Here is a 13,179-nt window from a genome sequence, read left to right on the forward strand (position 1 = left end):
GAGGACATTTAGATCTAATAATAAAATAAGGTTAGGGCCAAGTCAACACATTTGGGGCATGGTGGATAGAGGCTGTCTCCTAGGAGGTCCAGGAATGCAGACTTTAGATCAGAGTTTTGAGTCTGGGGATATTTAGAACTAATCTTAGACTCAGCTTCTGGATCAAAAGCATCTTGGGACTGCCAGAATGGGACTAAAATGTGGATTCAATGTCCAGAGCTCCGAGCTTGAGGTGTCCCAGGACAGATAGCAGACTCAATTCTCCTACCCAGGATAGCAGTTCTGAGGGTGGGGGGACCAGGAAGCCATTCAGAGGATCTAGAATTGTAAAATCAGTCCCTAATACTACTAACTAGCATAGCAATGCTAGGTTTTCCAGAGCAGATGGCTGGATATATGATTTTTTTTTTAAATAGAACAATTTTTAAGAAGCCTGTGATGCCCAAGACATAATCCCATATAAGTAGAATAACCCCAAAACAACTATAATCAAAACCTCAAAGAAAAACATAAAGTACACAAAATCAATTAGAATTCCTAGAAAAATTGATTTTCTAAACAGTGAATTAAAATTATGTTATTAATGAAATTAGAGTGATAGGAAAAAAACTGGAAAGTTTGAGTGTGGAAGATATATATAGAGTTTAACTGGTTTACCCAAGGGCAATCAGATAGGGAAGAATAGAGGATGGTGAGAGACTAGGAAAGAACTAAGGAATGGAGAGCTTGGAGGTCATAGTAATGTTGAAGAATAGGGTTAAGGATCATAAAATAGACAGAAAGACAGACTAAACAGAGAGATACAGAGAGACAGAGACAGAGAAAGAGACAGAAGAGAGAGAATCATAAAAAATGTGATCAAATAAAGAACTTTCAGGGTTCATGAACATGGCAGGGTAATTCTTGTGGTTGATGGCAAGATCAAGATATACCCAATTTCTGTGTAGATGAGAGTGGAGGAGAAGTCATAGGAAGCAAATAGATAGTTCATTTGGGAAATTATTGAGGAACTCAGTGCGATCTAGTTGTCATTCTTGACTCCTCACTCTTCCTTCCCCACATATCTAATCTGTTGTCAAGCCTTGTTTCTGTCTTCATAATACCTTTCTTATACATATCCTTCTATCTACTGACATAGCCATGAGCCTGATTTAGGCCACCATCTACTCAAACCTGGGTTATTGCAGTAGTTTTCTCCAATAGAGGCTGGTTGCTTATTTAAAAAGGTGCAGAAATGATTCTTGTTCAAAATGTTACACAATACAGATGTAGTAGAGGAATTTCACACTGCAAATATTGGTTTGATTAAATGACCTCTGAGGTCCCTTCTAACTCTGAAATTCTGTTAAATGCAAATAGCTATTTAGCAGAATTCCCTGTAATGCTTGTAAACAGAGATGGCATACTCAAATTCCATAGAGCCAGACTGGGAAAATTGTGCTACTTAATGTTATGGTTACTTAATGCATAAATAAATAAAAGCAAAACAATGTTTATTTTATTTCCTTTGGTACTGCCTCTTTCTGAGAGAACCAAGCAAAACAACAGAAGTCTCAGAAAAAGTGCAGGTAAAATAACTTTACTCACCTCTTAGGAATTTATTTTTTTTTAATTACTAGCATATGGGAGATAAAATAGGAAGCAGAAATTAATGTACCTAATTGAATAAAAAGGAAAACTCGAAGCCTTATCCAAAGGCCATCTCAATTCAGATTAGGTTGGAAAGGCAAGACAGCCTGGCAAAACAGCAGAACAAAGTCACTGGAGCCTTGCTTCTTTAGTACTATTTTTTATGCTTTACATACCTGGGCAGGAAATAGTACTACTATGAGTGGTGACACAATTCTAGGAAATGAAATATACAGGACTATATAAAGAATATTTTATTTTTTTCTGCCTAATCTAAATGACCATCACAACTGACAGGGCAAGGGAAGGTGGTTTACTCAAAGACAGGCTTCTTAGAAATAAGAAAAGAAAAACATTGAATAATTTCTTCTAGTTCAGATTCAGAAAGCAAAAGTTTAGTCTGTGGAAAGGAATCAGAAGGGACCTCATTAGGTAGGATTCAAACATTTTTATTAAAGTATAAGAGTTGAAAGAACAGAGAGTAGGCAACCTCATCAAATCCCAGGGTTAGAAGAAATTTCAGAGGGCATTCAATCTAACAAATACCTGAAGTATGAAAATTTCCCACAACATCCCAGATAAATGTTCACCTAGCTTTTGACTGAAGACCTCCAGGGAAACACGACTTTGTAAAGAAATAGATTCCACTTTTGATTAACTTTAATAGTTAGGAAGTGCAAGAAAACAATATGATGCACCGAACACTGTTGAATCTGGAATCATAGGACCTGAGTTCTAATCACAAGTCTGCTATATACTCCTGGGATGAATCTGGATACATGACTGCACTGGTTTGGGTCTGAGTTTTCTCCCCCTATAAAATAAACCTCCAAAGTACCTTAAATATCCGGGTCTCTAATCCTTACTAAACAGAGCTTTAATCTGTTTCCTATCACTCCTGGTTTTCTCTTTTAAAACTACACAAATTAGATTAATATCTTATCATCCTGACAACCCTTTAAAAATTGCTGGTAGTAGTTATGCCAGTTCCAAGTTCTATTCTCAGATTAAAACTCCTAAAATTATATGGTTTCCAGTCAACTAGCCATTCTTGCTACCTTCTGAATCAAGGTGACCTGAGTTCAAATCCTGTTCAAATTCTTAATACATAAAACATGTATTAGTTGTATGATCCTGTGCAAGTCATTTAACCTATGACCATCTCTAGTTGCAGAATTGTTGATGTGCATTAGTAAAAGAAATTTTCTCACCAGGAGCTTCCTAAATGGGTGAAATAACATTTTCATAACACCCTCCCAAAGAATAATAATGCCTCTCTTAATGACAATGAGCCATTCCAATATATAGGGATGCATTACAGGAAGTGGTTTCTCATCTTAAAGAATACCATCCCTTGTTCCCTTCGCCTCCTGCAAAGAATTGAACTAAAGTTTATCCTAAAGAAGTCAAACTGTTTTGGGGTCTTTTGGAATAGTGATATGATTATATAATCAGTAATGTGCAAGAATGTATACATGTAGGTAAGGATTAAGCAGCATCTCCCCATCCCATGCAATTGAACCAAAAAAAGTCCTAAAACTGAGACCTTTATAACTTATGGCCCAGAAGTAGAGAAAAGCAGTCCATTTACCTAGGTCATTTAATCTTGTGGATTCTAAATAATCATGCCATCTTATAACTAATCTAATAATTGGCACATATCTATAGCTCCACAAAAAAAAAAAAAAAAAAAAAAAAAAAAGAAAGAAAGAAAAGAAAAAGACTTTCAGGTACCATCCAAGTACAACTAAACACATATTACATATTACAGCTTAGGCTTTATTTAACACATACACAAAAAAATTAAATGCACACATATATTATAGTAGGAGCAACAATTATTCCAATTATCCCATCCATACCACCATCAAAAAGATAATGAAATTGTCTGTGGCACTTGGTTAAAGAGACTAAGCCTCAAGCCATTAAGGTAAGTTTCTGGTGAGTGGTGTAAATAAAACAAAAAACAACAGCAACAAAACCACCATAGCAAGACTCATTGGTTCCTCAGACTTGGCACATGCTTCTGACCATTCTGCAACTATGATAAATGTAGCAAAATTGGTCTGAACTGAATCAGTGTTTTAGTCTCATTGAATATATTTTCTATGCTATTGTGAAATAAATCTTTTGTTAAAACTTAAGCTATGGAGTTCTGGGGATGGATTCATGATGGTAAAGTAAATGCCAGGAAGATGCTCGAGCTCTCCCAGTTTCCCTTGGAAACCACATGAAACCAAGCCTCTCCATAGAGTCTGGGAATGAAACCATTCCCAGATAAATTAAAAGGACTTCAAGAAAGGTCAGTCTCACTGGGGTGAAAGGAGTGTTCAGCGCAGCTCAGACCAGACTGGGAAAGCCAGTGAGAGGGTCTTAATCACAGCAGACCAGCAACTGTGACCTGCTATCTTGGCTCAGTGGGGCAGCTTCTAGTTCCAGAGCAGAAGGTAAATTGCCAGCTCAGGAAACCGGGCTGTTACCTGGTGAGAACAAGTAAGACTATGAGTGAGATATCAAACACAAAAGATTCATGACAAATTGCTAGCCTGGGAAACCAGGTTGTTTCCTGGAGAGAACAAGTATGGCTATCCCTTGCTGTGAGCAAGAAACTAGGGACCTCTGTTCTCAAAGCCAAACCTCAGAGTTGAACAGGAAGCTTGGGACAGTACTCCCTTTGCCCCAAAAGCAGAGTTCGATCATAAAAGGAACAAAAGAGGAAGAAAAAAAAAGAAGGAAAGAAAATGAGCAAGAAACAGAAAAGAACTTTAATCACAGAAAGCTACTAGGGTGACATGGAAGATCAAAACACCAATTCAGACAAGGACAAAATGTTCACAGAGGAAATCTCAAAGAGTGATATCAACTGGGCTCAAGACCAAAGAGATTTCTTAGAAGGGCTTATAAAATATTTTAAAGGCAAATAAGAGAGATAGAAGAAAAAGTGAGGGAAAACAAAAAGAGAGGTATGCAAGAGAGAGTCAACAGCTTGGAAAAGGAAAATAATTCCTTAAAAAAATACAACTGGCCAAATTAAAAAAAAAAAAATACACTGATGAGGAAATCAATTCTTTCAAAAATACAATTGGCCAAATGAAAAAAATAAATCCACCCAAGAAAACAACACCTTGAAAAGTAGAATTAATCAAACAGAAAAACAAAGAAAAGTTAATTAAAGAAAATCACACATTAAAAGCTAGAATTGGCTAAATGGAAGCTAATGACTCTATGAGATATCAAGAATTGGTCAAACAAACTTAAAAAATGAAGAATTGGATAAAAAGGTAAAATAACTCATTGGAAAAATAGTCAATCTGGAAAATAAGTTCAGGGAGGACAATTTAAAAATTACCTGAAGGCCAAGATAAAAAAAAAAAAAAGTCTGGAGAACATTCTTCATTCATGCCCAGAAGGTGATCCCAGAAGGAAAACCCCAAAAACATTATTGCAAAACTCTAGAGTATAATCTCAAGGAAAAAATACTGCAGGCTGCTGGAAACACACATGCACGTGCACACATAAACACACACACACACACACACACAAAAGCAAATATCAATGAGCAATAGTGAGGATTACCCAGGATCCTACAACTTCTACAATAAAGGATCAGAGGGCCTGGAATACCATATTCTGGAAGGCAAAGGACCTGGGATTATAACCAAGAATCAACTACCCAGCAAGACTGAGCATCATCTTTCAGGGGAGGAGATGGATCTTCATGAAGTAAGAGACTTTTAATCATTTCTACTGAAAAAAAAAAAACAGAACTACACAGAAAATTAGATCTTCAAATACAGGACTCAAGCAAAGCATAGGGGGAAAAAATCATGTGAAAAAATCAAAGCATAGAAACGTAAACAGAGGAAAAAAATACATATTATTTAAAAGTTAAACTATTTACATCCCTAAAAGGGAAAATTATACTTGTAACTCTGGAAAACTATATCTTTTATTGGGACTGTTAGATGGGATATATATGGGCATTAATTGAATCTGATGTGATGATATCAAATAAAAAGACATTAAGGGATAGATACAACATAGGTAGATACAACAACTATTAGGAATATAATACACTATAACCAAATGGGATTTATACCAGGAATGCCAGGCTAGTTTAATATCAGGAATCACAATTGACTATACCAAGAACAAAACTAATAGAAATCATGATAATTTCAATAGATGCAGAAAAAGCTTTTGACAAAATATAGCATCCATTCCTTTTAAAAACATTAGAGAGCATAGCAATAAATGGAGTTTTCCTTAAAATGATAAGCACCATCTATCTAAAACCACTAGTAAGCATTATTTATAATGGGGAGAATCTAGATGCATTCCCAATAAGATTAGGGGGGAAGCAAGGATGCTCATAATTACCACTATTATTCAGTATTGTACTAGAAATTTTGGGTTTTGCAATAAGAAAAGAAATAGAAATTAAAGGAATTAGAATATGCAATGAGGGGATAAAACTATCACTCTTTGTAGATGATATAATGGTGCATTTAGAGAATCCTAGAGCATCATCCAAAAACCCACTTGAAACAATTAACAATTTCAGCAAAGTTGCTGGATACAAAATAGACCCAAAGAAATCATCAGCATTTCTGTATATTACTAATAAAGCCCAGTAGCAAAAGATAGAAAGAGAAATTTTATTTAAAATAATTGTAGAGAAAATAAGATATTTGGGTGTCTATTTGCCAAGACAAACTCGGGAATTGTGTATATGAACACAATTATAAAGCACTTCTCACACAAATAAAATCCGATCTAAACAATTGAAAAATATCAATTGCTCATGGATAGGCCAAATTAATGTAATAAAAATGATAATTTTACCCAAATTGGTCTACTTGTTCAGTGCCATACCAAACAAATTACAAAAAAATAAAAATCATAAAGCTAGAAAAAAATAAAAAAGTCATGTGGAAGAACAAAAGAGTAAAAGTATCAAAGTCATTAATGAAAAAAAATTAGAAAGGATAGTGGTCTAGCAGTACCAGGCCTAAAACTCTATGATAAAGCAGCAATCATCCAAACTATCTGGTACTGACTAAGAAATAGAGTACTAGATCAGTGGAATAAATTAGATATACATATATAAAACAATAATCAATATAGATGAAGCCCCAAACTCCAACTTCTGGGGTAAGAACTCACTATTTCATTAAAATTGCTGGGAAAACTAGAAAATAATATGTCAGAAACTCAGCATAAACCTACATCTCACACCCCATACCAAAATAAGGTCAAAATGGGTACCTGATTTAAGCATAAAGAGTGATACTGTAAGCAAATTAGAAGAGCAAGGGATAGTTTACCAATCACATCTTTGGAGAAAGGAAGAATTTATGGACAAACAAGAATTAGAAAACATTATGAAATGCAAAATGGACAACATTGATTATATTAAATAAAAAAGATTTGCAAACAAAACCAACACAACCAAGATTAAAAGGGAAGTACAAAACTAGGGGGAAGAATTTATAGCCAGTATTTCTGATGAGGGCTTCAATATTAAGATATATAAAGAACTATATCAAATTTATAAGAATACAAGTCATTCTCCAATTGATAAATGGTCAAAGGATATGAACAGACAATTTTCAGGTGACAAAATTAAAGCTATTTATAGTTATATGAAAAAATGCTCCAAATCTTTATTGATTAGAGAAATGCAAATTAAAATACACTCTGAGGCACCACCTCACACTTTTCAGATAGGTTAAGATGACAAGAAAAAATGATTGATGTTTCAGGGGTACTGGAAAACTGGGACACTAAGGCATTGTTGGTGAAATTGTGAAATGATTCAACCATTTTGGAGAGCAATCTGGAACTCTACCCAAATGGTATAGAACTGTGTATACCCGTTGACCCAGCAGTGCCACTACTGAATTTGTATCCCAAGGAAATTGTAAGAGAGAAAAGGACCACGTGTGCAAAAATGTTTGTAGCAATTATTTTTATGGTAGCAAATAATTAGGAAATGAGTAAATGCCCATCAATTGGGGAATGATTTAACAAATTGTGGTATATGAAGGTAATGGAATATTATTGTTCTATAAAAAATATGAACAAGCTGATTTTAGGAAGGCCTGGAAAGATTTACATGAACTGATGCTGAGCAAAAAAAAAAAAAAAAAGTAGGAATACATTGTACACAGTAACAGCAAGAATGTATGATGATCACTATGAAAAAAGCCATTTGGGAAAAATTAGGGTTAAAGCAAGACCTGTCAATATATTCAATAATATATTCTGCACAGTATATGATTAACATTAAAGAACATATAATTTAAAAAATCAGAAAAGAAACACATGTGGTTAAGTGATATATTCTTAACCAGATAAGAGATAAAGACAATTACCAAAAAATTGAAGAAAATTTTGATTACTTAAACTGAAAAAAAATTGCTACAAATACAAAGTTAATGTATTTAGGATAAGAAAGGACATTATTAAATGTGGGGAAATATCTTTGTATCAATTTTCTCTAATAAACGCGGGAGAGATCCTTCCAGAGTTAAGGAAGAAGAGCCCCGTAAGACATTTTTAGTTGGGGTAATTAAATGGGCCAACACATTAAAGGGCCAAGCCAGGAGACTGATGAGCACTTAAATGCCTGTTCTGACTACAATCCTCTTCTCCATTTGAAAGTTTGCCTCCATGATATTTCACAAGATCAACACCTATTACAACCATCCAGAAGTGATAATGCTGCTTGCATTCCTCATTGTGTGGACCATGGGGGGGGGGGGAATAACCTCAAAAAACAAAAAATGGGGAATTGTTAAGGGACAGGACAATTCTCTGAGAGTCTCCATAGCTGTGGATCATAACATCTGAAGGAATTGCAGGGCAGCCTTTGCTGATACAGGTGTAGCAGGCTGGGAATGAGATAATTGGAGGCAGAGGGAAGAGGATAGAAGTCAGACAACACAAGGGCCTCTCAGTCAGAGAGATCAGAGAACAGCAACTGCCTCTCAGTCTCCTTGTATCATACTCTCACAAGAGGAGATCCATTCTGGGTTGGATTTCTAGCAGCTACTTTCAGGTGGCTCCCGTGTATTCCAACAAAGGAATGAGAAAGCCCAATAATCATTTATTGCAGATGATATGATGATATACTTAGAGAACCCTAGAGAATCAACTAAAACACTAGTAGAAAGGATTCACAGCTTTAGCAAAGTTGCAGAATACAAAATAAATCCACATAAATGCACTAGCATTTGTATCTATTATCAACAAAGTCCATCAGCAAAAGAGACAAAGAGAAATTCCATTTAAAATAACTGTCTATAATATAGAATATTTGGGAGTCTACCTGCCAAGGCAAAGTCAGGAACTATATGAGCACAACTACAAAACGTTTCCACACAAATAAAGTCAGATCTAATCAATTGGGAAAATATCAAGTGCTCATGGGTAGGCTGGGCTAATATTATAATAAAAGTAACATCCTATCTAAATTAATCTACTTATTCGGAGCCATACCAATCAAACTCTCAAGAAATTATTTTACAGATCTAGAAAAAAAGTTTATTTGGAAGAACAAATGGTCAAGAATTTCAAGGGAATTAATGAAAAAAGTACAAATGAAGGTAGCCTAACTATGCCAGATCTAAAACTGTATTACAAAGTATCCATCATCAAAACTATTTTGTACTGGCTAAGAAATAGAGTAGTCAATCAGTGGAATAGGTTAGGGTCACAGGACAAAATAGTCAATGACGATAGTAAACTAGGGTTTGACAAATCCCAAAACCCCAGCGTTGGGGATAAAAACTTACTATTGGATACAAACTGCTGGAAAAATTGAAAACTAGGATAGCAGAAACTAGGCATTGACCCACACGTAACACTCTATACCAAGATAAGGTCAAAATGGGTTCATGATTAAATGTAAAGAGTGGTATTATAAACAAATTAGAAGAATAAAGTATAATTTACTTCTCAGATATGTGGAGAAGGAACAAATTTATGGCCAAAGAACTGGAATATATTATTGAACACAAAATCGATAATTCTGATTATATAAAGTTAAAAAGTTTTTGTATAAACAAAACCAATGCAGAAAAGATTAGAAGGGCAGCAATAAACTGGGAAAACATTTTTATATCCAAAGGTTCTAATTAAGACTTCATTTCTAAAATATATAGAGAATGGACTCAAATTTATAAGAATTCAAGTCAGAGTGATACCAAGACAATTCTTTTTTTTTTTAATATTTTTTTAATTTAATAGCCTTTTATTTACAGGATATATGTATGGGTAACTTTACAGCATTAACAATTGCCAAACCTCTTGTTCCAATTTTTCACCTCTTACCCCCCACCCCCTCCCCCAGATGGCAGGATGACCAGTAGATGTTAAGTACCCAAGACAATTCTGAAGAAGTTATGGTGTTATTCACTTCAAAAGAAAGAATTCTGAATTATACATATATATATACATACATACATATATTTGTGTATATATAATCTGAATTCAGATCAAAGCATATTTTTAAACTTTATGTTTACTTTTTTGTATGTGTTTTCTTTCATACCATGATTAGTATGTTTTATATGACTACACATGTATAACCTGTATCAAATTGCTTACTTTCTCAGTGAAGAGAAGGGTAAGAAGGAAAAAGAGAAAATGGAGCACATGAATTTAAAAATTGAACTTGTTTATGTAGTTGGAAAAAAATAAAATGTTTTATTTTTAAAAATCTATGGGCTACAATTAAGACTACAGTTGAAAAAACAGATCAAAGGGAAGATAAAAAATGTGGTTTCATGCTGAAAGATTAAAGAGTATATATGTTTCAAAAGCTTGTGAATTTGATGTCAAATTGGGTGAAACAAACAACTGAAACAAAAGAAGGATATATTGCATATTAAAAGTTTTTAAGGATGCTGACTCAATCCTGTATAAACCAATATTTTCATTCATTCATACATTTTTTCATTCATTTATTTTTGTTTTCAAATGATTTTCATGCTACTACATCTAATGTGAGCTTAACAGGAGTAGATCACGGTTTTCTTGATCTTCCATTCTACTTAATAGCTTTAAAAGGTTAACAAAAAACATCAATGCACAGGATTATAGAGATGAAAAGGATTTGTGCACTATCCAGGAAATGAGAATTCTTGGGGGTCAAGAGTGATTATATCCAACATGAAGATGTTATGTGTGTTTGTCTATTATTCTGTCTGTATGTAAATGATAGGGCATCTATTCAGTGGGAATGGATTCAAAAGTCTTCCAAATAAGGGCTATTTTTCTTAGGACTCTCTCCTATCCCATGGGATCAACTTATTTGTATGCCTGGAGGGTTTTAGCATGCAGTAAGTCCAAAGGAAGGATATATTTTCCTAAATATAGGCAGAGAATGAATGAAAGGTCTTGATGGCGAAGTACATCCTTTGATGTAGGACATAAAACACCTGCCAACATACTGTATTACCTTTGAGCTTCCTCAGAAGAGAAAAAAAAAAATGGCAATAGAAAACAAAAGGAGGAGATGAAGTAGAAAGTGAAAGAAATGGAGGTGAGAAGGAAGATGGGATGAGAGATTGAATAAATATGTGGACTGGATAGAAGATGTTCTTCCAGAACATCACTTGGTATGAGGATTTTGCAAAGATGGAAAAAAATGAATCTTTAAATACAAAGTCTATGAATAGGTGATTTAATTCCTGAGTAGCCTGGAAGGGGAAAGGTGTTTTTTTTTTTTTTTTTTTTTTTTAAGGGGGATGGGGTACATTAGCACTTCTTAGGAAAAGAGTCTTGTTTATCTATATTACTCAATCTAAATAGTAAATGGATAGATGTGGGATGTTGTTAAGACTGAATAGGTAGGAGAAAAGAGGATCCTATAAACACACTCTTATATGGGCTAGGCAATAGAGACAGAGTAAGAGAAATAAACTGACAAAAAAATAAGACTTTGACAAGCTGGGACAAAATAATTGAATGAGATCATGATAAGTCTGTAGGAGTCTGAAAGGAAATAGCCATCAAATTACTATAAGCCACACAATCCATAGGGACCAAGTACTTAAAAAGGAAAAGGAGAAAATGGATTGCATTATCAGTACAAAATAATTTAATGGAGGAAAAATAAGCTTAAACAAAAAGGTCATAGAGATCCTTTGCAAAAAAAAGACAATACCCCCCTATTGTTCAAGGTTCTAGAAGAAAAAAGATAATTTAAAAATTAATTCTAATGAATTTTTTTATGGGGCTAAATATTTAAGATATCAGACAAAGATCCAGATGAAATTGTATTGGTAATGTGTATTAGTCCTAATCTCAAATGATGCCTGTCCCTCCTTTAGCAATGTTTTGAATTTGTTCTTACTGTTTTTGCTCTCCTCCTCTGTTGTCTCCTTGTATCTGTGGAAGAATAGCAGTCCACTTATTTTCTTTTTCATAGAAATGCAGTAGAATGCAAATAATGTGTATATTTAGAATAACTTGGTAAATAATTTATAACTTTACAGTAAATTATTTATTTACTTCAGGCATACTTATTTAAAATATGAATATAAATATTTCATAGACTCTGCTACCAAGTGTAAAATTAAATGGTTCTGCCTTGAGTCTTAGAAACTACTATATATAGACTGTACACAGTGAAATACCAATAACAATATAGTTCTTGAGTTATTTTATCCTTAAAATTCTTCCAGAAGTTTTATGAAACTTCCCTCCAAAATAAAAAAAGTTCCCTCTGCTTTCTCTTGCTAGTGAATTTTGAATTCTTAATCCATATACATTTAATATTTCCTACCATATATTTGACATTGTGATAGGTATGATGGAAGGGTATAAGAGAAATATAAGACATAATACTTATCCTGGAATTTTGCAATCTGGCTGGGTAGACAAGAAGACATACCACTTAAAAAGGAGAAAACAATATAAGATAGTATCTAGTAATTTGGTAAATTATATTTGAAGAATCATCACAATAATATCTAACATTTATATAATTCTCTAAAGTTGGTAAGTCACTTTGCACATATAATTTTATTTATTCCTCACAATAAGTATGTCAATAAGTACTATAAGTACTATGTTCTCCTACTTTCCAGATGAAGAAACTGAAACTCAGAGAATTTAAGGAACTTATCCATGCTTTTATAATTAGTAATGGCTGGAGTCAGGAACCAAATGTTATAAGTGAAAGGCAAGTTATAGTCTAGTACAAGTCCCCATGATTATTATATAGTTGAAGAAACTGGATGCTAAAAATGTGAAGTGTTTATTTAAAATCACACAACTTAATTAATTGGAATAAGAATTAAATCTTATTATTCTGAAACTTTCCATCCTTTCTGATACTCCCTAGTCCTCTTTGCCACTATTGTGTAAATCCATGAAAGTTAAGTTTCTTAAAATTTGTGCATAAAATAATGAATTGGTTTAAATTAACTTAACTCCTTGATAATGGTATATATCCTGTATATAAGTATACAATGGGTGTACAGCCCTTTGGTATGAAGTCTGAAAAGCCCCTTTCCAGGGTTGCTCATCTATCTTTGG

Source organism: Sarcophilus harrisii, chromosome 1, assembly GCF_902635505.1.
Source record: "Sarcophilus harrisii chromosome 1, mSarHar1.11, whole genome shotgun sequence".
Classification (NCBI taxonomy): domain Eukaryota; kingdom Metazoa; phylum Chordata; class Mammalia; order Dasyuromorphia; family Dasyuridae; genus Sarcophilus; species Sarcophilus harrisii.